This window comes from Aedes aegypti, chromosome 3 (genome assembly GCF_002204515.2).
Source record: "Aedes aegypti strain LVP_AGWG chromosome 3, AaegL5.0 Primary Assembly, whole genome shotgun sequence".
NCBI classification, from domain to species: Eukaryota; Metazoa; Arthropoda; class Insecta; order Diptera; family Culicidae; genus Aedes; species Aedes aegypti.
Genome location: NC_035109.1, coordinates 158329549 through 158355940, shown reverse-complemented (window position 1 = coordinate 158355940; position 26392 = coordinate 158329549). Strand labels below are relative to the sequence as shown.

The following is a 26392-nucleotide window of genomic DNA, read 5'->3' as shown; positions in this document are numbered from 1 at the left end:
GGCGCATTTGAGATTGAGTGTAGCAGCAGGGCGCATTTCAAACTGAGTGTGCAAAAGGGCTATAGTGATAGAGGTTCGTGTGAGAGAGCGTAGCAAAACGGCGAAGCTGATGATAGTCAAACTATAAGGACGAGGTCAAAAGGCGAATCGCTGTTGTCAAATTGAAGAAGACGAAAAACCGAGGGGCGCAACAGCTCTACATTTTGATGAATGGCGCATGATGGATTTTTTTTTTTTCATTTGAACATATTATTCCTAATATGTAAATAAATTAAATGTTTTGCTACTAAAGTAATATTGTAATGGATCCTACAAAAATGAATCATGCGATTATATCGATCGGAAACATAATATAGAATTAAAATTACATTCCCCAAAGTTCAAACCGATTTTTACTGACAATGTATTAGTTTTCACATTCGCCCTAATTCTGACTCTGTATTGAAATGTCTTCTAGTTGGTTGGATTGTCTCATTTGCCCTTTATACAAAAAAGTACAGCAACTAGCGGATGCAATTACCGAGGAATAAATAGATTGAGACTGCTGGAGGAGTCCTTCGTTGGTGAATAACAAGCTGGTTTTCGAGAGGGCCGATCAACGCCGGATCAAATGTTTACTCTACGTTAAAAACTAGATAAATTCTGAAAGTACAACTTATACACTCATCATCTGTTTGTGGATTTAGAAGCTGCGTATGAATCAGTGAAGAACAACGAGTTGTAGCAAATTATGTCTGAACATTTCCGGAAAAGCTGATTGTGATTCGTACAACACTTGAAGAATCGAAATCATATGTACGAGTGATGGACAAGATTTCATAATCGTTCGTAACTTTAAATGTTTTAAAGCAGGAAGACATTGGAACAAAGCGCTCGAAGGAGCGTTTGTGAAAAACGGTACCATCATCACTCGTCCTTGTATACTCCTTGGATTTGCGGACGATATCGATTTATTGGGATTGACAGCCGAGGAGTAGATGAAATATTCGTGCCTTTCAGGAGGGAAACAGCGGACTGACGATCAACACCACAAATACGATGTATATGATTGCTGATGGTCAGCGCGGATATGGAGCACGGCAGGCTGCGATGGGTCGGTTGCGTTGCCGGTCAACAGAGAATCCGGACGAGGACGCAGACTTCGTTGTAGGTCGCGTACACGATGGATTCTTGCAGTTGAGTTGAACTTAAGGGTGAGTTACTGGATTTCACCCACTGTGTAGAATTACTCCGTCAGCACTGAACGATCATTTAATAAAAGCATATTCGCATCTTATCAGTGGCAGATTCCATATCATAAATATTACATTACATGTACATTACGCGTTTTGCAGTGTTTCGCTTTCTTGTGATTTTTGCAACTTCCAACATCTTGCAAAATGAAATCAACAGCAGGAATTAGCGTTCCGATCATAAAACTCATATTACTTTTATTTTGTTTCCAGCATTTTAGGCTGGCATGCTTTACATTTGGAATCACCCCCTTCTGCCATGTTGTGCCCGCACTATAATTTTATTATAGCTTAATCGAAGCAAGATTTGTGTTAAGGTTTAATGTTGACGATTTATTTATTGTCACAATTTTTCTTTTTGTAAGTATAAGACGATCCACATTAGAAAAAAAAATTATTTTTTTAAGACATGACAAAATCGAATCACTCCTTGTTGTTTTATAGCTAGCGTAAATGCTTGGATCTTAGTGATTTTAATACATTCTGGGCTATTTCTTTTATCGCCTCTAGCGAAATCAACGTCCTTTTTTAACAGGTAGGTAAACTCTGCCTAATCGGAGACCAGCTGTATTTTAGATATCTGCCCATTTCCGTCAGAATCTATACTTTTGGTTCTCTGCCTTTGTTCATCAGAGACCTTTTACACGGATTTCTGCCTATTTCCATCAGAATCCGTCAACCGTCATCTCCGCCCATGTCCATCGGAGACAACTATATTAATAATTCCTCAAAATTACTTGTTATCCTCACCTTTATTCTACAACTACTAAATTAGGTAGCGTCTTCTCGAGCTAAGATTAGACTAATAACTGACATTACGTTTGTTATTCTGTTACCATATATTTTCCATACTTTCTGTAGGCCTGCTTGATAATTTGAATTCTATTCATTACTTCCCCACAGCCACTACCCCGAATACCACTACCTCGAATGAGCCAGTATTTTATTTTGCGGGCAAAAATGTAAATCATACTTTTAAAAAAATAATTTGGCTTTTGGATGCATGCGTCTCTAATGGTAGTAAGTGATGCGTGGAATTCGTCGGTAAATGATCATCATACATTTTCCCTTCTTTGATATGTCTGCTATTCTTTGGAAATATCTTGTTGGCAACTGTCTTCTTCTTTTTCATTATGAGACAGTGCATGCTTCTTAGCTCAGTGGGTACTTTCACAGTTCAAGGGTTCATTCACCAATTTCATAACTCTAATAACAATCCACGAACTTCCAATAGCAATAGTGTCCTCCAGGTTTGGAGCATGTTTAGAGGGTTTTTATCATGCACTTCTTCTTCTTCTTCTTGGCATTAACGTTCCCACTGGGACATAGCCGGCTTCTCAGCTTAGTGTTCTTTATGTGCACTTCCACAGTTATTAACTGAGAGGTTCTTTGCCAAAGTTGCCATTTTCGCATTCGTATATCGTGTAGCAGGTACGATGATACTCTATGCCCAGGGAAGTCAAGGAAATCTACATTACGAAAAGATCCTGGACCGACCGGGAATTGACCCCAGACACTTTCAGCATGGCTCTGCTTTGTAGCCGCGGACTCTAACCACTCGGCTAAGGAAGGCCCAATGCACTACTATCCCCCAATCTGGTCAAAGTTGTAGCAGTATACGATAAACAGTCTCTCATAATGTGCAGCATATTATGATTGTTACAGAGAGCGATACGCGAGAGATTCTCTCAATTTTATCAGGATCCAATCCCTGTATACAACCAATTCAAGCTATGCTTTCTCATCTAATATTGTATTAAATAAATGTTTTTCACCAACTTAAATTAAAATAAACCCTCAAGAACATTCAAAAAGGATTTACTATTATTTAGATAGCTAAATTAAAAATAAAATTGAAATAGAGCTGAGGTGCTTCAAAAACATATAAATTTCGCGTACGTAATATTACGTCATTGGAGTTCACGCTTATTGAACTTACCTAAATCGAGTTAAGAAGGATCATCTAGTTGCTGAAGATATTGGGACAGTTTCGGATCAATGAACCATTGTGCTCTTCAAAGTATGGTTGAAATTTTATTTTCCAGGAAAGATAAATTTACCATTTTATTGTGTCTTTTTTAACATTCTACGCTTGCTATCTTTGGCATGTTTTTTTATTCCATTCCGTGGAATGTAGGATTGAGCAAAAATGGACTTGCTTCTAGATAATGTTCCATTTAACTAGTAGTTGCTAGAGCAGAGTATGATTCTATGTTTTTTTATTTGTTTTCTTGTTACTTCAATTGGGCAAATTGTTTATCATTATTTTGATCAAATGTAAAATAGGATTTCAAGAACTATGTTTGTTATTTGTAAAATTGATTGTTTTGTTTGAAGTGCTTAGCGCAGCGATGGTGGATTTGCTCTGTATTGTTGGTATTGACGCTTCGAAAGAGTTTGCTTTTTTTTACTTTATACACATTTTTTCTAAGTTACATTGTGTTCTTATTTCTGATTGGCTTTGCTCTTTTCGTGCTTGCTTATATCGAACGTTATTGACTTATGTTCATTCGATTAGGATTTCATGTTTTATCAACTATCAATAAAATATTTATTTGCCTTAACTACAAATGGCTTCATATCAACATTTCAACAGACAGTTAACAGGTAAAAGGGACCCTCTTGGTACTTATGCTAAGGATTGTTCTCAATCAGTCCAGCAGATTTGATACACTTGATGAATAAGATCTTTTCGGTTTAATTTTTGTTTGTTTGTGAGTTGTTAATCTTGTAAGATATAGAAACGTTATGTTGAATAGGTAAAAGGTAATACATCACAATTTGTTTCCGCATTCGACGTTCGGCTAAGCTCTTGGAAATTCAAATCTAATTGTTTCCAATTCTGTCCTTTCTGTAATAGTAGCCAACATCAAAAGAATACACCCTACCAATCGGAGATCCAACGATAACACCAAGTCTAATGGGCTATCGCATTAATGAATTGGCCACATTTCTTTTTTCCAACAATCGAATAATATCAATCTGATTTATTAAACTCTTCTCTCTTAATTTTCTACCGCAAAGTGCCGATCAAATGACTAAGATATGGAAAACAGTTTTCTTTTGCTCCTTACATCTAACTCTACTCCTGCGATGTTTGCTCATGCAGGTGGCAGCCCGACGTGCCAGGTTTGATTTTTATTGTGCTCATAAGAAGATTTGAGGAATGTTAGTAAATCCATCGGGAAGTTTATTTTTCCCGTCCGACTGACGTTTTTCTGACGAAAAAACTAACAAAGAGGTTAACATTGAGTTTCGTTTCTAGAGTTGGTTTATAAATTGAGTCATTTGCTAGATATGTAGAATTGTTTTTGTGTCTCACTTTTCTCAGTAGAAAATAACTCCCATGTCGTCCTCTACAGGTGCTATCCAGGTCGGAACAAGACAAACATTAGATGCTCTATCATTTTATTTTCTGGGTCACTCGACTACTCTTTATTGTTTATACCTAGTACACGTATTCATAAGTCCAATATTGAGTTATGGCCAGCATAACACTCTATATATAGTTGAATCTAAACCTACAAATTTGATGCAATGCATTTTTATTGAAGAATTATGTCCATACAGTTGTTATAACCAGATCAAGGCAAAAGAGTCTAATATACTGGATTTCTTATTTCGTTTTATGAAATTTGAAAAGCTAAAGTAGAATATGAGTAGGAAAAAGGATTTTTTTTCTATTTTAAGATGTTGTTAAAAATTTTTGACTTGGAATCGGAAAGCTGATTGATGTTGTAACATTTTATGTGAATAGAATTTGGACTTGTGTAATCTGAAAAGAAAGAAGAAATGAAATTTATTAGTGTGTTTTATTCAACCAATCAAAACGATCAGCGGCGTGAACGGTATAAGGAGCGGTCGAAAGGGTTGTTGGAATATAATTTCGATACAGCTTTTTATTAAGTATAAAGAATCGAAGTAAAATTTGCTAATAAACCCAGCTCATAAAAGGTCTTGAAACGCTTTCAAGCTACCAAAAATGTTGGAGTTCAAAATAATAATAAGCATAAATTCTAATTATGAGGCAAAAACTTGGACTTGCAGAATTGTGGTTTCTCATGAACTATAAAACATAGCAGCTTTATGGTAAACCTTGAACTTGAAACCTTGAGCCATTATTAAGCGTCATTTTGATGAAGGATTTGGATTATAGTTATACCCAAAAAAACAGAAAATCGGTATATGTAATTTCTAACTTTAGTAGAAATGGAATAAGTACCTTTTACGATTAGCCACAAACGTCTGCCACGTCCGCGGGGGGGCTTTCAACCACTGAATAACGATTGTTGAGTCCGACCAGAAGAAGCTCCTAGAGAACTTCATATCTAACGCAGAGATGACCTTTTCATATAAGCGGGCGGCGAGCAGAGCGGCACACAGTTCCAAACGAGGGATGCTCAACGGTTTTAGAGGGGCTACCTTCGATTTGGAAGCGAGCAAGCTCACATGTACACGTCCTTCATGGTCCTCGGAGCGGATGTACATGCAGGCGCCATAACCGACTTCCGACGCATCAGCAAAACAGTGCAGTTCCGCAGAGCAATAGCCGTGAACAAACGCAAATCTGTCGATGCTGAAGTTGGAGAGATGTGGAAGTTGCTCGCAGAATTGGTGCCATTTTCGTTGCAAGTCAGGCGATACTTCGTCGTCCCAATCAAGCGGGTCAAATAATTGCGCAATTGCTGATAAAATATTGCGCTTGGTAGCAGGTTGGTTCTTCACCATGGGAGACATATCGAAACGAAATACATCTGCTTCAAGATCCCAGCGTATTCCCAAGGTCTTGATTATTTCACCGGCATCGAACCTCACAGACGATTGTGTCCCAAGCAGCTCAGAGGGAAGTCCGGATAGGACCGGGAGCGAATTCGAACACCATTTACATAGACGAAAACCTCCCTTTTGTAGCAGATTAGAGAGTTCAACACGGAGCTGAATTGCGTCATCAATACTGTCGGCTCCAGCGAGTAGATCGTCGATGTAAGTGTTTTTCTTGATGGCTGTGCTTGCATGCGGGAACGGGGTGCCTTCGTCCTCGACAAGTTGCAGGAGCGTTCGTGTAGCGAGGAACGAAGATGGAGCCAAACCGTAAGTAACGGTGCTCAATTCAAACTCTTGAACCGGAAGCGTACTGTCGAAGCGCCACAAAATTCTTTGCAACGGACGATCTTGTTCGTGCATCACAATCTGGCGGTACATCTTCTCGATGTCAGCCACGAAAGCGATCGCAAATTTCCGAAATCGGATGACCAGACTAAACAAATCGTCTTGGACGACGGGTCCGACAAGCAAGGAGTCGTTCAGAGAGTGTCCTGAACTCGTCTTCGCAGACCCATCAAAAACGACTCTCACCTTCGTAGTGGAGCTGGAATCTTTCAGAACCGGATGGTGCGGAAGGTAGCAAGCCTTCGGATCGTCCTTGGCGTGCAGCGGAACTGGTTTCATGTGCCCAAGGGATGCGTACTCCCTGATGAAGTCGTGGTATTGCGCCCTCAGAGTATTATCCTTGGAGAGTCTTCGCTCTAATAGCAGGAAACGGCGGAGCGCAGCCAGCTTGGAGTTACCAATCATTTGGTCGTGGTCGGGGTGTTTTGGCATGCGCACGATGTACCGACCGGTTGGATCGCGAGAAACGGTCTCTCGGTAATAATCTTCGCAGTGTTGTTCGTCGATGGAGTAATTTGATCCGTACAGCTCCTCCACTTGCCAAAACCTTTCTAACTGATCGCTTATAGAAATTACGGTCGCCGCATGACACGTAACTGTAGGTTGAGAATTGCTATCACTAATAGCCTCAAATTTCCCGGATACTATCCAACCAAATACCGTTTCGACGAGTAACGGACCATTGTTGTGCAAGCGGAACCTTCCATCCCGCAGGAACGAGTAAAAATGACCGGCGCCAATAATCATGTCCACCTTTCGGGAAGTATGAAAGTCGGGATCAGCTAGCGGAAGATTATCGGGAAGTCTCCATTGTGACGTGGAAAACGACATGGATGGCGAATCATGGGTCACTTTTCGCAGAACAAGGAAATCTAGAGATTCGTTGAAATTAGCAATTCGAGAGCGAATTTCTGCCCGAACTTCGTGTTTCGCATTAGTGACGATACTGTCCACTCCAGCAATCGGCACGTTGACAACCTTTCGGGGGAGATGAAGCTGCTGACACAATCGCTCACTGATTGCATTGGGTTGCGAGCCTGTGTCCAACAAAGCGCGAGCGATATGCTCTTGGCCGTAGACATCAACGATGATCAGCACGACGGTCGTGAGGAGAACATTAGTGCTGGATGATTTAGCCGTGGTCACAATCTCTGGTACGGGTGCTGCTACCACTGCGGTGGTAACACTGGAAGTGCTGGGCAGCGTAGCGTCGATATTGGGCGAAAAATTTCCTTCGGAAGCAATCTCGAATGGTCCCGGGTGGATCATGGAATGGTGTCGCTTGGAGCAGTGTTTGCAGGAATATTTGGAGCGACAGTTGCGGGCAAAATGGTCGCTGCGGAAGCAATTGCTGCAAAGCTTTTTGTCGGTAACCACCTTTAAACGGCCTTTGGTGTCCAAGCCGTTGAAGACAGAGCAGTCGAATATTGAGTGCTTTTGCTTGTCACATGCTGGGCAAATCGGGAACGTCTTCGGTGGGATTTCAGCCGCTGCCATAGTGCTTATACGGGGTTGATTTGGCTTTTTCGATGCGGAATTATGAGCCGCCGGCTTGGCGACAGAATGCTGCGGACGATTTATGGCGATTGTCTCCAAAATGCGGGCTCGTTTTAGCAGAAAGTCGACCATCTTGTCATAGGTGGGATGTGCATCATTGGCAATCGACTCCTCCCAAGCTGTGAGCGAAGCATCATCCAATTTATCCTCCAGCAACTCGATCAAAATAGAGCTGAAATGGTCCACTGGCTCACCTAGCTGCTCTAGCACTTTGGTGTGGCGCTGAAACTCATCGACGACCTTGTGAAGCGCCTCCACATTGTTGTTTGGGATCTTGGGGTACTTGAGCAAGGCCCTTATATGTTTCTTTCGTAGAATGGCCTTGTTGGAGTACCGGTTGACCAACGTGTCCCAAGCAATGGCGTAATTGTTGGCTGTGATCGTGATCGACTGGATCGAACTGGCCGCTTCACCCTTTAGAGCAGCACGCAGATAATGAAATTTCTGCACCTGGGAAATTTCTGTCGATGAATGAATCATTGACAAAAAGGTGTCGTGGAAAGTCAGCCAGGTATTGCGATATGGTAGGTAACTTGACGTTGGCGAGTGGCGACGGAGTAATCGGCGCCGATGAAGGTCCTGGTACTGCTGGAACAGGTGCTGGTGGCAGTTTTGCAACAAGACCAGCTTTAACGCGAAAGTATAATGCCTCTACTTGACCACGTAATTCCAAATTCTTCTGCACGGATTCTTCCGCTTCATCCAGCTCTTCACATTCGTCCTGCACGGCTTCAAAAATCTCCCATACCTTTTCCAAGCGGTCCAAACGAGGAGCAATCTCACGCTGGTGTTGCTCAGGAACATAGCTGGCGAGAAATATGTCCATCCGCCTGAAGACATCGATCGCGTTCCGCCGCTTAACCTCCTTGACCTTCAAGCGCTTTTCGTCGACCATTGCTGAGCCTCGTTCCGACGTCGCTGATCGATAGACGGGCTAAAAGATCAAAAAGATCCAGGAAGTACCGCACAACTGGGGGTAAACAGGTTGGAGAGGTACTCACCTGGTACCTCTCTATTAGAGGCCTTGTATATTTATAATCAGGAACCAGCTACAGCCTCCGGAGAGATTTATGACGGAGAGCGAAATCGAAAGGAGGTTATGTTGTGCACGTGTTCGGGAACGGGAGGACCAGAAATCCTGGTCACGGCACCAGATGATGGCACTGGACGGGTGGTTAATTGACTTTGATGTTTTGGGGGCCACAGCGAGGACGGGAACGGGTTCTTACGGGGTGTGATGCGGCCGTTTGCTCGATACAGGTTCACATCAACCTCAGCGACAATGGGTCGTGGAAAGGCAAACGGTTGGGAGAATATCGCTTCAATCTAGCAGATCGACGTATTTTGGCACTATCACATAAACCGACAACGAGAATTACATTCGGCCGTGGTAATCTTCGGGATGGGAGAATTGCTGGCAAAATGACGATTTTCGGATAAACCACGGAGACTTTGCACATGTGATCAGTACTCTGTTCTAAACTAAAACTGTATTTCAATGGCATAAGTGAATAATAGAAAGAAGTGCGAGGCTGAAATGTTTCAGTCTGGGTAAGATTTCAGATACAGTGGTAGTTCAATTTAATATCTAACAATCCCTATCCAAAGTCGATCAAAGGTGTCAAGAGAAGATTGAATCTAGTTCATTGTACATCGTACCTTCGTGCTGTGCGTACAGAAATTCTCTCTGTTCTTGTTTTTTTTAAACTACCTAAAGCAATAGAACAGTACTTATTAGTACTACAAAAATAGCACTTTTCAGTACTATTTTTCTACTATTGATCCCTTTACGATCCTTGTTAGGACCCGTGCCTTCGATTTTTCGTTGGATCCGTTAGTGAAAGCTAGTGGTGGTAATGCTTCATGGACACCGTCTTGGGAAAAACCTCTTAGATGATCACGTCTCCGATCATTTATTCACAAAACATGGTTGCATCCACAAACAAAAGCAAGGGTGAATCTGTGAAATCAAAACTTCCTCTAAAGTGGGATTTAAAACAAGGGTGAAATGGTTAATGTTGATAATTGCATCAAAATGAGCATTCAGTCCTATTGTTCGAAGCTTTAGACAAAATTTCCGAACATCAAATCGAAGCAGCCTCTAGCCAAGACTCTTTGATTCAAGTGAGGAAGCAAAGAGTGTCCCATATCATAGTCAGTTGTTCCGAATTTGGGGGATTTAGGCAGGAGATCTTGTACTCCATTAGGGAAATCAAGGTTTCCTTCCAAATCGATAAGAAAGGAGACTGTCGCGTTTTGATGGAAACTTTTAATGATCGCGAAATTCTTCTCAAACATCTTGAAGAGAAGAAGCACAATTTTTTTACTTTTTTTTACTTGAACGTTTGTTCAAAGTCGTCTTGAAAGGTCTATCAACTGATTTTAATTCACCTGAAGAGATCAAAAATGGAATAAATGGTTTACTTGGATTTTTCCCAGTCTAAGTAATCATTATGAAAAAGTGAATCCAATCTGGAATTGAATATTATTTAATTCACTTTAACAAAAAAGATCTGAATAATATCAACGCTTTAGAAAAAGCTTATGTTCGATGTCCGTGTGACATGGAAACATTTAAAGAAACCTGGAGGAAATTACCAGAACCCTACACAGTGTCGTCGGTTCCAAAAGTGGGGTCATGGTACAAAAAATTGTCGCATGGATGCTAAATGCATGATTTGCAGAGGTTCATCTCACGCTAAGGACGTCTGTCCAGTTAAGGAAGATACCGATAAGTTCATATGCGCCAATTGCGGGGGCAATCATAAGTCAATTTCTTGGGCATGCCCTTCGCGCAGGCGAGTCATCGAGGCTCGTGCCAGGCAGATAAAAGAAAATATCAGTTACGATAACGGTCGTTTCCGGAATTTCCCTGGTAGAGTTTCGAACAATGCTCATTTTTCAGTTAACGATCGCTTGATTAGGAATCGTACCCATCGGGAAGATAATAATCATGCTCATACACAAACTAATGTAAATCCATCGGGTACCGTTTGAATCGTTCATTTTCGAATGTATCTACTCAAGGAAAGTCCTTTGCCGATATCATAGCAGGTAATTGAAACATCTTCCCTATTCATACTATGAGTACCCATTCCTATTGTTCCAAATCAAATGGAAAAACCCTGCCGCCACAGGAAACTGCTACTCCGCTTCTTCGTCTACCAACAATTCTAATGGAAAATCATCAGATAAAGTACCCACTTCAAGTGATATGTCTGCCTCTTATTTTAATTTGCTAACTGAACAATTGAATCTAATGATTGATGAAATGTTCAAAGCCACCACTATGACTGAAGCAGTCCAAGTAGGTGTAAAATTGGGAGACTGATTTAAAAGAAGTGATGACTGTTATTAAAAAAATCATAATATGAAAGCTCCTGGCAATGATGGAATTTTCTACATCCTCATCAAGAAAGTAGCTTATCATTCTTAGGTGATATATTTAACAAAAGTATCCAGCTGGCATATTTTCCTGACAAAAGGAAAAATGCTAATGTTGTTCCAATTTTAACACCAGACAAAAATCCTGCAGAAGCTTCTAGCTATCAACCAATCAGTTTGCTTTCCTCCATCAGTAAACTTTTTGAACTGGTCATTTTGTACAGAATGATGGCCCACATCAACAAAAATTCAATTTTTGCCAATGTACAGTTCGGTTTCCGCCATGGACATTCGACCACTCATTAACTTCTACGTGTGAAAAATTTGATCCGTTCCAACAAATCTAAAGGCTATTCTACTGGTCTTGCTCTTCTAGACATAGACAAAGCATTCGACAGTGTTTGGCATGAAGGTTTGAACGTAAAATTAAAAAACTTTAATTTTCCAACAAACATTGTTAGAATAATCCAAAGTTATCTGTCAAATCTTACACTTCAGGTTAATTATCAGTACTCCAGATCTGAAAGACTTCCTGTTAGAGCTGGTGTTCCTCAAGGCAGCATTTTGGGACCAATACTATACAATATTTTCACATCTGACTCACATGAGTTACCTCAGGGATGTCAAAAATCCTTGTTTGCGGATGACACAGACCTCTCCGCCAAAGGACAAAGCCTGCGTGTCATCTGTAGTCGATTGCAAAAAAGTTTGGATATTTTTTCTTCATACTTGCAAAAATGGAAGATTTCTCCTAATGCTTCCAAAACTCAACTAATAATATTCCCACATAAACCAAAAGCTCTTTATTTGAAACCTTCAAGTAGACATGTTGTCACGATGAGAGGGGTTCCAATAAATTGGTCAGATGAAATTAAGTATCTAGGGCTCATGCTAGATAAGAATTTAACTTTCAAAAATCACATTGAGGGCATTCAAGTCACATGTAACAAATATGTATAATGTCTCTATCCCCTTATTAACAGAAAATTGAAACAAGTTTTTGATCTTCAAACAAATTTTCAGGCCAGCCATGTTGTATGCTGTACCAATATGGACTAGCTGTTGTAATGCCAGGAAGAACGCTCTGCAGATGTTTCAAAATAAAATTTTGAAAATTATTCTGAAGCTTCCTCCCTGGTATGAGTTACATAGAATATCCAATGTTGAAACATTGGAACAAATGTCGAATAAAATAATTAATAATTTCAGGCAAAAATCGTTACAATCTTCTATTGCCACGATTAATGCGTTATATATGCAGATTAAGTTAAGTAAATTGAAAGCGTTTTTTTTTTCTTGAATAAGCAGGTGAAACCAACTCAACTGTAAAAAATCTAAACTGCTACGGTAAACGAAATGTTGTTTGTTGTTTAAAAATGTTAATAAAATATTAAATTTGTTTTACCAAACTAGGATGAAAGTGTTGTCTAATAACATATAAGAAATAACATATAAGAAATGAATTTAATGTTTGGAATTATACTTATAAAGAAATAAAAACATATTACTTATGTCCCATTCATTCTGAAGGTCACCAATTAATGGCATCTTGTGCTATTTCATGCAACTTAATCTTTCATTTTCTCAACGATATAATGTATCTTAGTAATTAGAAGTCCAACTTTCTCACCAACAACAACATCATGTGATTAGTGTTGTGATTTTTTGGTAAGCCAGTACTCGGCAATAGCTCCAGGCTACATCATGCTCCATGACCGTTCCGTAGTTAGTCTTAGTCTTTTGCAAAGTGCCAAATCAACAACCGCCATCCAGTCAGTCCGACAGTCAGCTGCAGGGCTACAATCGTTCATTGGAATTGCTTTCAGTACGTGATTCGACTAGCCAAATTGTGTGGAACCAACGCGCAACATTTACACTTACTCGCTGAACCATGTCTAGGAGGGAGAACAGCCAAAATCACGCCAACAACGATGGAGTGCAACAACACACATTAGATCGTAAGCGATGCCGTGTTTCGTCGCAGAAAGCTAATGAACGTTGCTCGATTGCAAATGACTGTTAAGGGCAGAATGACTATATCCTCCTTCTCGGCACTCGTTCTTATTGCGATCAAATCTCGACTAACAAATGTGAAAATTGCTTCTTGAAAATATGGGAGACTCATGGTTCAGGTTGTGAGAGCAGCGCTCATAGATCTGAATTAGCCAATTAATTTACAAAGGAGAAAACGCGAAACCTTGAGATGTTCCTAATTTGCACTTCAGACTGAAACATTGCCATCAAAAAATTCCATCGAAACGATTGCGAGTGTTGCCAGGGCAGCACTAAGGTATGAAGACCGGTGGAACAAAAGTTTGCAGAATGTAACACAAAATCTCAATACAAAACAGTGTTAATTATAAACTACCCATATAAAGCAAATTGTCGCAAAAGTAGAATAAAATATTTAATAAGAGCGTATTCCGCATAATTTGAAAGTAATATATGGATTTCAAGCAATTTGCAAACTTTTGCCCCGCTGATTCGAACTTTGCCCCTTTTTAGGATTGGTCTGGCAACGCCTTTATATTGAAATTGAATAATATATTGTTTTTGTATAGGTAGGGGAATTAGGGGCATAATGGACACGTTAAGCAAATGTTCGTTTTGAGACCATAAAATGGCAATATATTTAATTTACCCGTCGCTATTTTTAAGTTTGATGTTAGTATGACGTGCTACATTCATTCATGATGATAAAAATCATATCATATGTCAGAAAAGCGAGATAGAAAATTTGGTCGAAAACAAGGCTGGTAAAAAGGTATCGGGGCGAAATGAACACCTGCATGAAATTTAGTGATTCCAATATATTTAATGACTGTCAATCGTTCCAATATGTAAAAGGGCTCTTCATCAAACATAATAACTAAAAAGAACCTTTCTGGGTTCGTTACTTTGCTCAAAAATTGGATTTTTCCTTGGCCTTGCTTATGTGTCAATTTGAAACTGAGAAAAACTTTAAGTCAAATTTTGAAGGACAATTGAAGCAAAAAATAATCTTTTATACCGTCAAACCCTTCAAATGCAATACAGATTTCATGCGGTGTATGAACTTTTGATGAAGTATGCATATTCTCAGATTTTAAGGGGGTGTCCATTTCGCCCCGTATGTTCATTATGCCCCTAATCCCCCTACAGTTTCTTGCAATGTTAATTTAGAAACCAACAAATAGAAATAACTTTCCCAAATCTCATTCTTTTTCTTTTATATTTGTAAAGAAAAACTTTAACTTGAACAACATTCGAACCAACATGAAATTTATAACATTTTTTAAAGTATCATATAAATCTTTAGAAGAAACTTTTGCATGGCTCACTGAGTGATAAATTTTGCTTCGATTAGATAAGAACTAAGAAGCCAAGGCTTCAAAATGAAACTACAAACGCCCAAATGAATCCATTCAAGTCCGACCCTGGCTACTTGGCTCCCAAGAAACACCTTCCACTTTAATTGAAGTCATAAATTTTCAGGAATCAACACTCGATCTGTCTTCATTCGACTTTCGATTCAAAGGACAACAAGCAATGCTGCTGCCTTTTCTGCTACAATTAGAAAAATGTAAATCAAGATAGCAATTCTCAAGGGTAGCACAATCCAGTGCTAATGAAATAATCAGTGGAATTTGTTCTTTCATTCCTTTTCTTTGTCGATGTCATTGGTTTTTGTACTTCGGAATCTTTGGGAAGATATTCTATGCAACTCATTAATTCTATATCAGGGAGGAAGCTTCAGAATCATTTTCAGAATTTTATTTTGAATTCTCTGCAGTGCTTTCTTCCTGGTATGACAATAGCGAATCCATATCGGTAGAGCATAGAAAATGGTTGAAAAATTTACAACGAGGGAGGGGGTTTGAAAATTCCGAGAAAATGACCAGAAAATATGATCTTACCGACGTTAATACATACAAAGTGCTTTCGGTATCAAACAAAAATAGTCATCAAAGCTTTGAACACTAGATGATTTTTATACCTATACTTCACCTCTGGGCAGATTTTTAGAAAAAAAATTCTACACGATCATTTTTAGCTACGCCCTTTTAAAGACATAACTGTCAAAAATGTTGATTTTCAATTCAATAACAATGTTTTTCAACACTAGCAGCCGGTTTGAAATGTTTTCAATTATATAAACTCATTCATTCAGTTTTACAATAACTAATCATATTTAACTGATATTGGGCAGGCTCAAGTGCTGTAAGGCATTACGGAGCCGATTTGATTTTGTAATTACTTACAAACTTCATTAATCAACATAATATGCGCAAAAGTTCGAAGATCACAAGTCCTGGGGCTATTATCTGACCAATGTACACCATGATTATATAGGATTGTAATTTTAACTCAAGTTTTTCTACATTTATATACGGTATACGGAGATTAGCAAACAAGTTTATAGTTCATTCCATATCACATTTTTGTCGCATACGAAAATCGCGCCGATTGGTAATGAGGTACGCGTCTGTCCAGTTTTTTTTTAAACTCCAACACGTTAGTTCATCCAGTTGACGAATCGGAACTGTCCTTTGAAGAAAGTACCACACTAGACGACGGATTTACATGCAACGCTCATTGGCACAGTCGAATATTACTTGACATAAGGTTTTCCTGGCTGAAGCGGGAAATGTTATTCTATGAACTTGTATGTCTTGTCAAATTAAACAATTTTATACAAGGGTGTATTGCTCTTAGAATTTCAATTAAAAAAGCGTATTGAAATATTTGTTTTGATATGTGCTAAAATTGCTGATATGCGATTTCGGAAAGTTTCTTGATGCAAGGCTCTGAATTTTTAACTTAGATAATTTGAAGTTTCTTTCAAGCAGTAGTGAAGATTGGAGATCAATCTGAGCCCTTTCAGCAGGAATCCAAGCTTCCAAACATGACCATTTGCTAGCTAGTATGATGACATCTAATCAAAACGAATGATAAAACTGGAAAAAGCAATTCACGATTACTTTAGATTCAGTGTGTTTTTTCATTACGTAAAATAATGACTTTTTATGTGGCCTAGTTGGTCCATAGGATGGACTAACATACACGGTGTCTTGTATTTTAGTAGCACAAATACCATGACAAATACTGTCTACTTCATGGGAAATTTAAATTTAAAATTGGTAACCAATCACACACTAAGCCTTTTGATTTTAATGTTTTGTTCAAGGCGTGAAAGCCGATATGAAGAGCCAATATGTCCAAATAACAGCTTGGAAATACGACTAAAGGACAGTAGAAGTAATCAATAGCATGCCAGAAATTATTGTATTTATTGTGTGTAGTCTGCTTATGCATGAAGAAATAAATAAGTTAACAAAAAACAACAAATTATTGTCTGAACAGGAACACTATGGATATTGCATATCAGAAGGAAGTTGTCGGTAAACCTTCTTTGGGTTGTGAATAAACACACTAAAAAAATATGCGAAATGGAGGTTTCTAAGAAAGCGTTCGCACTACGAAAACTGTAGGACCGTAGGAATTATTTAAAACAAACATACGCTCTCTAAGATAACTTGCACTTGATGAGCACAAATAAAAATTATGTTTCAAATGCCAGAGCTTAATTTCTTCAAATTATCAAGATTGTTATGTTGAAAAAGAAGTTTGTAGGTATTTAAAAAAAAAATTGGCTTGTAGCATCATAGCAATTGAGCTTGAACATAATCAGTTTCTTCTTTTTCTTCTTTCTGGCGTTACGTCCCCACTGGGACAGAGCCTGCTCCTCAGCTTAGTGTTCTTATGAGCACTTCCACAGTTATTAACTGAGAGCTTACTATGCCAATGACCATTTTTGCATGTGTATATCGTGTGGCAGGTACGAAGATACTCTATGCCCTGGGAAGTCGATAAAATTTCCAACCCGAAAAGATTTTCTACCGGTGGGATTCGAACCCACGACCCTCAGCTTGGTCTTGCTGAGCATAATCTGTTAATAATGGTAATTTCTTACAAAATTGAATTATTTTATATACCGTTAAACGGGATAACATGCAACAATTTTCAACTTCAAAGCTATATGGATAACAAAATTTGAGGATTCAGATGAGACAAAGGCCATCTGGTACCCCAATCGCAACGTAAAGAAAAACACGCGGTTTTAATTTGATCAGTATTTGGTTTTCTGGGGGTTGGTAAATGGCTGGGCATGGCGTACCATTGGTACCTCGCGTACCTGAAGGAATAAAATAGACCCCTTTGTGCGGTCCTTAGCCTCTTGCCCAGCAACTCCTATCCCTACCTCCTCGCGGTACTGGCCGGGGTACGAGTAACCTTAGGGAAGATCGGGTAACCAACCCCCGGTGGGAACTTTGGTCGTATGCTGACAGGGAGGGGGGGGTTTGCTTTTGCTTTTGCTTTTGCTTCTGCAAACCTTGAGCGTCTGTACTCCATGTTAGGAGCGGCTCACAACAGCGTCTGTTCCCCATGTCAGGGGCGGCTGATCATCGTCCGAGTGCCAGAGAAGGACTCTAAGCTAAACTGCGCACTATGGTCCTCCGAACATTTAGGGGGAATGGTCCTCCGGAAATCTAGGGGGTTGGTGTCAGACCCTGCAAGCCAGCCGTAAAAAAATCAAGCAACGAATAATCAACGAGAGAATACGAACCGGGACAATCGGCGAAGACCACAGCGACGTAAAGGGACTAGCGATTGGAAGCTCGGTACGTGGAACTGTAAATCTCTCAACTTCATCGGGAGCACACGCATACTCGCCGACGTGCTGAAGGACCGTGGATTCGGCATCGTAGCGTTGCAGGAAGTGTGTTGGAAGGGATCAATGGTGCGAACGTTTAGAGGTAACCATACCATCTACCAGAGCTGCGGCAATACACATGAGCTGGGAACAGCTTTTATAGTGATGGGTGATATGCAGAGGCGCGTGATCGGGTGGTGGCCGATCAATGAAAGAATGTGCATGTTGAGGATCAAAGGCCGGTTCTTCAACTTCAGCATAATAAACGTGCACAGCCCTCACTCCGGAAGCACTGATGATGATAAAGACGCTTTTTACGCGCAGCTTGAACGCGAGTACGACAGTTGCCCAAGCCACGACGTCAAAATCATCATAGGAGATCTAAACGCTCAGGTTGGCCAGGAGGAGGAATTCAGACCGACGATTGGAAAGTTCAGCGCCCACCGGCTGACGAACGAAAACGGCCTACGACTAATTGATTTTGCCGTCTCCAAGAATATGGCCATTCGTAGCACCCACTTCCAGCACAGCCTTCCGTACCGATACACCTGGAGATCACCACAGCAGACAGAATCGCAAATCGACCACGTTCTGATTGATGGTCGGCACTTCTCCGACATTATCGACGTCAGGACCTATCGTGGCGCTAACATCGACTCTGACCACTATCTGGTGATGGTCAAACTGCGCCCAAAACTCTCCGTCGTTAACAACGTACGGTACCGACGGCCGCCCCGGTATGACCTAGAGCGGCTCAAGCAACCGGATGTCGCAGCGGCATACGCGCAGCAACTCGAGGCTGCATTACCGGAAGAGGGTGAGCTGGACGAAGCCCCTCTTGAGGACTGCTGGAGAACAGTAAAAGCAGCCATCAACGATGCAGCTGAGAGCAACGTCGGGTACGTGGGACGGAGTCGACGGAACGATTGGTTCGACGAGGAGTGCCAGGAGGTTTTGGAGGAGAAGAATGCAGCGCGGGCGGTCATGCTGCAGCAAGGGACCCGGCAGAACGTGGAACGCTATAAACGGAAACGGCAACAGCAGACCCGCCTTTCTGCATTCTGACGGAGCATTCTGACGGACGAGCGTGAGGTGATCGAAAGGTGGAAGCAGCACTTCGACGAGCACCTGAATGGTGCTGAGAGCACAGGCAATGAAGGACGGGACAACGGAGGAAATGCCTTCGTCAGTACTGCGGAAGATGGAAACCAACCAGCCCCCACTTTGAGGGAGGTTAAGGATGCCATTCACCAGCTCAAGAACAATAAAGCTGCTGGTAAGGATGGTATCGGAGCTGAACTCATAAAGATGGGTCCGGAAAGGCTGGCCATTTGTCTGCACCGGCTGACAGGCACAATCTGGGAAACAGAACAGCTACCGGAGGAGTGGAAGGAAGGGGTAATCTGCCCCATCTACAAGAAAGGCGACAAGTTGGACTGTGAGAACTTTCGAGCGATCACCATTTTAAATGCGGCCTACAAAGTACTATCCCAGATCATCTTCCGTCGTTTGTCACCCGTAGTAAACGAGTTCGTGGGAAGTTATCAAGCCGGCTTCGTTGACGGCCGATCGACAACGGACCAGATCTTTACTGTACGGCAAATCCTCCAAAAATGTCGTGAATACCAGGTCCCAACGCATCACCTTTTCATCGATTTCAAGGCGGCATACGACAGTATCGACCGCGTAGAGCTATGGAAAATCATGGACGAGAACAGCTTTCCCGGGAAGCTCACGAGACTGAAAAGAGCGACGATGGAAGGTGTGCAAAATTGTGTGAAGGTTTCATGCGAACACTCCAGTTCGTTTGGATCCCACCGGGGACTACGACAAGGTGATGGACTTTCGTGCCTGTTGTTCAATATTGCACTAGAAGGTGTTATGCGGAGAGCCGGGCTTAACAGCCGGGGTACGATTTTTACGAGATCCAGTCAATTTGTTTGCTTCGCGGATGATATGGACATCGTCGGCCGAACATTTGAAAAGGTGGCAGACCTGTACACCCGCCTGAAACGCGAGGCAGCAAAAGTTGGACTGGTGGTGAATGCGGCCAAGACAAAGTACATGCTAGCTGGTGGGGCCGAGCGCGACAGGGCTCGCCTAGGTAGCAGTGTTACGATAGACGGGGATACGTTCGAGGTGGTCGTTAGCCGTGAAATACGGAGGCGCATCATCAGTGGAAGTCGGGCCTACTATGGCCTCCAGAAGAAGCTGCGGTCAAAAAATATTCACGCCCGCACCAAATGTACCATGTACAAAACGCTCATAAGGCCGGTAGTCCTCTACGGGCATGAAACGTGGACGATGCTCGAGGAGGACCTGCAAGCACTTGGAGTCTTCGAACGTCGGGTGCTTAGGACGATCTTCGGCGGTGTGCAGGAGAACGGTGTGTGGCGGCGAAGGATGAACCACGAGCTCGCCCAACTCTACGGCGAACCCAGTATCCAGAAGGTGGCCAAAGCTGGAAGGATACGATGGGCAGGGCATGTTGCAAGAATGCCGGACAGCAACCCTGCAAAGATGGTGTTCGCTTCGGATCCGGTTGGTACAAGAAGGCGTGGAGCGCAGCGAGCTAGGTGGGCGGATCAAGTGCGTATCGATTTGGCGAGCGTGGGGCAGAACCGAGGATGGAGAGATGCGGCCACGAACCGAGTATTGTGGCGTGAAATTGTTGATTCAGTGTTATCTGTGTAGATGTTAACTAAATAAATGAAATTGGTTTTCTGGGATCAAGAGCGACGAAAAATATACATTTTTAATGCTACCCCTGATGTGGGGTAATATGCAACACACAGTACTACCTAAATACACTATTGAAAACTTAACCACAATTGAGATCAAAATTTCCGTTGCAAGTTACCCCACAAGGGTAGTAAAAACGTTTTTGATTTCTTATAGGGTTTAAACATCAAATTATCAAAACTTTTATGTTGTCAATTTGTACACTAATAAGTACTATAATTGATAGCAAATGCCTTAAATGACATATTTCTACCGTTTTTGTGGTACGAGGAACGTTTTTCAGCATTAATTTCATACAATCAAACGTGTAATATGATTTTCACCATCAGCAAACCAACCATAAAAAAAACAATACTCAAACATCTTCCGTTGTATACCTAAGGTCAAAAAATGGCGGAATATATTATAAAAATTAAACTCAATGCTGAACAAAATGACAATTCGGTTACATGTCGAAGTGATGCAAGCTACCCCGTTTGACGGTAATTTAAAACATTTCATAATGACTTGTGCTTTCTTCCTGGTATTGAAATATATTGTTAACCCGTATAGAACAAAGTGAAAGCAAAAATACTAGAACCCCTACACTCAGCATTTTTTTTGTTTTTCTTGGCGTTTCGTCCGCACTAGACAGCTTAGTGTTCTTATGAGCACTTCCACAGTTTTTTAATTGCGATCTTTCTTCGCCAAAGTTGCCATTTTCACATTCGTATATCATGTGGCAGGTACAATGATACTCTATGCTCAGGGAAGTCAAGGAAATTTCCATTACGAAAAGTTTCTGGACCGATCGGGAAACGAACCGAGACACCTTCACCATGGCTTTGCGTTGTAGCAAATACTTAACGGATTCAAATATTTTTGTCAGAATACTGGTACACGTATCTAGTATCAAGAAGGCGCCAGAGGGACTCAGGATTATTCCTGTGGGCGTAATTATTTCGGTGGGTCACTGAGAAAAGTCGGGTAAAAGGGGAAATTTTATGGGACATGTCAAATTATATTCATTTATTTCCAATGGCAATCATTTTAATTTGCATAAATTATAAAAAAAAACTGGTATTCAACATTATATACGAAGAGTTTAGCACCATTTAGCCCACCATTACCGGATGTGGCCATTTTTATTGAATGTTCTGAAGAAACAGCAAGGGGAAAAGCACTAATTAGTGACCTACAAGAATTCGGTGCCAATTCAAAATTGTCGAAATTAAAAAAAAAAAAATAAAAATAAATGCTGATAGCACCCTTGCATGCAAAATATCGCATAAGCAAATGTTGGCAACCGATAGTTATTCAGAAAAGGTCACCGGGAAAAACATTTTCCGATGACTTTTTCCACTAGGAACGATGATATTTGCAATGTTCAGATGTGTTTCCTAGTCACGTGAAATTCATGGCATTTAACAGCTCTGGGCCAAAATCGTATGAACGGGTCGAAAATTAGTGCTGGGTCTAAAATTGGTGCCTTTCACCTATAGCTCAAGCTGTTGTTTACTAAACCGTTTCAATTCTCTAGAAGAGGAGTTTTCAGCCTTTTTGGCTCGCGGAGCACTTTTTCAAATAAAATTGTTGCGCGGAGCACCTGTTCTTCATCGTCACTACGTTTGAAATCTGCAGTTTTACATACATACCTTCAAAAATCACACTTTATTGTTAAAAATTTTAGTTTGTTTGGTATCAGATGATGCAGTAGTTCTTAGAGAATGTGTTCTTCATGATCACAATAAAATATTTTGTCAGGATCATAGTTTTTGAGGCATTTGCGTCTTATAGGTTTGATATGCCTTTATTTTTTTTAATGTTGAATAAAAAATAAATACGGAGGCCTACAACAGATTTTTGGGGATACAATTTGTTCCTTCGGTTAGAGACAATTTATATCAATACTAGCTCATAGGTTTTGAGCAAAACGGAGCCGCTTATCACACTTATATGAAGGTTCACTCAAAGCTCTCCAAAATGAGCCGTTTTTTCGAAAATATGTTTAAGTCTCCAATTACCCAGGTATGAACCGATTCTTTCATTTGATATGGGCGTATGCTGGAGACAAGGCTTGTGAAGAATCTCACGCCATCGTTGATGTTTTAGAAGCTTCCATCACACAGATATTAAACTCGACGTCGGCATGATTAAATTTAAAGGTATGCTTCCAGTTCCTTTCCGCTAAGGTGAAAGTAACAGATTAAAATCATGTCCAAAGCGAAAAACTGAGTTTAAATAGATTAAACAATACAAGTGACGAGTAACATTTATGTTTCATTCACATTTTCCATGTAAAAACTACCATAAAACATGAAATGGCGATTTTCGCATTTTTTTATGGGCCATACTGTACATCGACCCACCCAACTTTATTCTTTTATAAAAAGATTTTTCATCTAATTGAAAAAGGGTTGGGTTTTTCGTAGAATACTTCAAAATGCATGGCTTGAATATGGCAGATTTGCTATGGTTAGAAAATTTTGCGGCTTTTGCTGTTAGTCCGAACAATTGAGCGTGTTTTGTTAGTGAAAAATTACTTTTCAGGTATCTGTCTAAATGGGTTAGGCACAAGATTAACGCTCTCGAAAATATTCAGAAAATTTATGAAATTCGTGATAAATTACCCATTTTAAATTTCTTATCAAAATTCTTGCAGTTTTGCAGCCAAAACTGTCACATACAAAATGTAAGAGGAAATGTTCACCAATAGAATTCTTTGACCTATCAATTGCAAAATTTTAGCCCAAGTGCTGAACGTTTTCGTTATATATCCAAGGTTCATAAAAGTTCAGTAATTTTCCGTATTTTGATACTATGTGTGTAAGATTCATAAAAATTAGTGTTTAATGATCCACAATTACGTCAAACTGTCGCGGAGCACCTGCCGAGGCCACGCGGAGCATCAAGTGCTCCGCGGAGCACGATATGAAAACCGCTGCTCTAGAAGTAGAGATCAGTGGCGCGGGAAGTGGGTAGGACAGGAAGGACATGTAGGGTAACTCGGTGTAATACGCCCCTCTACTTTTTCACGGGATTGAGGCTTTTTATACACGTGAACATGATTGGATATCTTAAATATTCGCAAAAAAATGATGTTGCGCATATATGTTCTTAGAGAAGTATAAACAATAAATAGAAATTGTAAAAATATCGAAAATCAAGTATTTGGTTTAAAATTTTGCTTATTATTACTACCGTAAGGACGCCATTCACCATTCATTTAACAGCATTTCAACATATCAAATTCTGTCAAAATTAGGTTTTTCATAATTTTTCAAAGCTTTTTTCGCTAGACGCAAGATAAAACAATATTTTTTGTAGAACAAAGGTGAAATTATGAAAAATGTATTATGGTATCGAAAAATATGTATGATAAGGATATAGGTTTAGGGCGCCATTCACCGCTCATCCTAAGTATGGGGCCTCATAAGAAGCACTAGCTAGAATTAATTTACACTCATTTGCTGGCAGTTATCTTTGTACTATAATACGACAACATAATGAACCATAGCAGCTAAGAAGCAATTTGAGATCTGCCATAATAAAATAATTGATGAACTCTCGTTAACCACCTGAAATAGCATACAATTATTTATTATCAAAAATATATAATATAAAATCAGTATAGTTTCACTCTAATACAGTCCATTTTAATATTCTAATACATGTTAATAACTTTTATTGTGAAAAATTGTTTAGTTTTTTCAAAATAATTCGATGAGCGGTGAATGGCGTCCTTACGGTATTATACTTATAACAAAAACTTTTACCGGAAGACGAAAGCTAATGGACCCTTTAAAGCTTAGCTGGTGGTGGAATTCTTCTTGGGAACATTTCTACAACGCTGTGGACCGTTTTTCTATGGGAGGTGCATATTGCCCGGGTTGTTTTGAATTGTAAACATTGGGACGGTTTAAAAAAAAACATCTTGTACACTTTTTTGAAGCAACCCGGAAAGAGAAAGTTGCATGCAGAGCATGACCAACTAATTAAGCAACAACTTGACATAAGAAACTTTAGAAGTAACGCATTTGATACTGCCATAGAGCAGTTTTCCTTAAGGGGGGCGTATTATACCTTTTTACCTTACTACGCACAAAAACACCTGAGTAGGACAGTCAAAGTATTGTCCTACCAACGATTCAGAAAAAAAACAAGATAAGCAAGTAGCTTGGAAAATAAATTAAATTATTTATAATCTGTTCAATATACCTACAATATACTACTTAGGGTCAATTTCTTCACCTTCGCTTAAGCCGTAAACCACGTTTACCCATACGATTAAACCAGGTTTAATAAGGTTTAAGTCTTAGTCAATTCCTGAAAAAAAAAATTGATCCTACTAAATTTTTGTGCCATCATAAAAAACAAAAAAAAAACCTTTTGACACTATAAAGGGTTCAACAGGCTCTTCAAGAACTTCGTCTCAGATTTCCTGAGGAAAAACTTCAGCAATTATCATAGTGATTTATTTAGAACATTGTCAGGGTCTCAAACTGTGATTTATCTGTAAATTCTTCTAGAGATTATTCTACCAATTCACCCAAAAAATCTTCCTGAGATTTTTTGAAGAATGCTTTTAAAAATATGCTCCAAGGTGCAGGGTGTCGAGCCTTACAAAAATTTTGGAGGACTAATTTAAAAAGAGTGACATGATTTGTGTACCATCCTTTTGATCTTTTTTCGACCTATTTAAGGTTATTTTTTATACTGAGAGGTTTCTTATTTCCTATTTTAAGACCAACCCTGTAAAACTTTCTTAGCTTCACTGTTTAAGAATATTTGCTAACGTTTGTCCTACCCATGGTTTTGAACGTGGACACGCCTCTGGTAGAGATCAAACATGAAAGTTCACTGAAATGCGTTCCCATAAGCTTGACAGATGTTAAGATACAAATTGATTACTTTATCGTAAATTTGAGTCGTCTTCGGGACCCGAAAATGATAATTTGTAGGATCAATCAAATACAGGACACATGGTTATCCAATTAAATCGTTTCTCAAAAGGTTTCCGCAGCTGTGGGTTTTTTTTAATTCCTTGATGTAGTGGCCACATCATAACCGGCCGAGTGACCCACCTGAATAACACCGGCTACAGGAAAATTTTCTTGACCACTTTTAGAAACTAGGTTTGTGTACCAGTATATCTAGCAGTAAACTGACAAAACATAATTTAAATCCGGTAAGTATTCGCTGAACGGTGAAAGTTTTAGTTTTTTTTTCTTTCATTCAGGCCTATACGGGTGAATGAATTGAAAATCAACGTTTTTGGCAGTTACGCCTTTAAAAGCGCGTAACTCAAAATTTCGTCTAAAGATTTTTTGAAAATCCACCCCAAGGTGTAGAATAGGTATATTTGTATCTGGAGTTTAATGTTTTGTTGGTTATTTTTGATTGATAATAACGGTAAATGAAGCAACGTGTTTGTTTTTTTTTATCTCGAGCTCGGCTTCGAAAATTTTGGTTTTTATTTTTTTACGAGATCACCTAATAAGCTGCCAGTTTGTTTAATAACAGTACATAATTTACTGATACTCATGAGCTGCAGCTTTTGCATCCTGAAAACTCATGATATTCGCTTGCCGACTGCTAGGCTGTACAAATCTCAGTAAAAAAATAAGTGTTAAAA

At 39.9% G+C, this 26392-nt stretch overlaps 1 protein-coding gene across 6 annotated transcripts in view; it reads right to left on the bottom strand.

Annotated features, from left to right (window-relative positions):
- Nucleotides 1-3291: 3291 nt before the first annotated feature.
- The window catches only part of LOC5574550 (ras-specific guanine nucleotide-releasing factor 2), a 714561-nt gene continuing 691460 nt past the window's right edge, over nucleotides 3292-26392 (bottom strand). For all 6 annotated transcript variants that reach the window (XM_021850760.1, XM_021850761.1, XM_021850764.1 and 3 more), the window contains one exon: nucleotides 3292-5007. The gene's annotated coding sequence lies outside the window, so the exon portion shown is untranslated. The remainder of the gene's footprint in view (nucleotides 5008-26392) is intronic.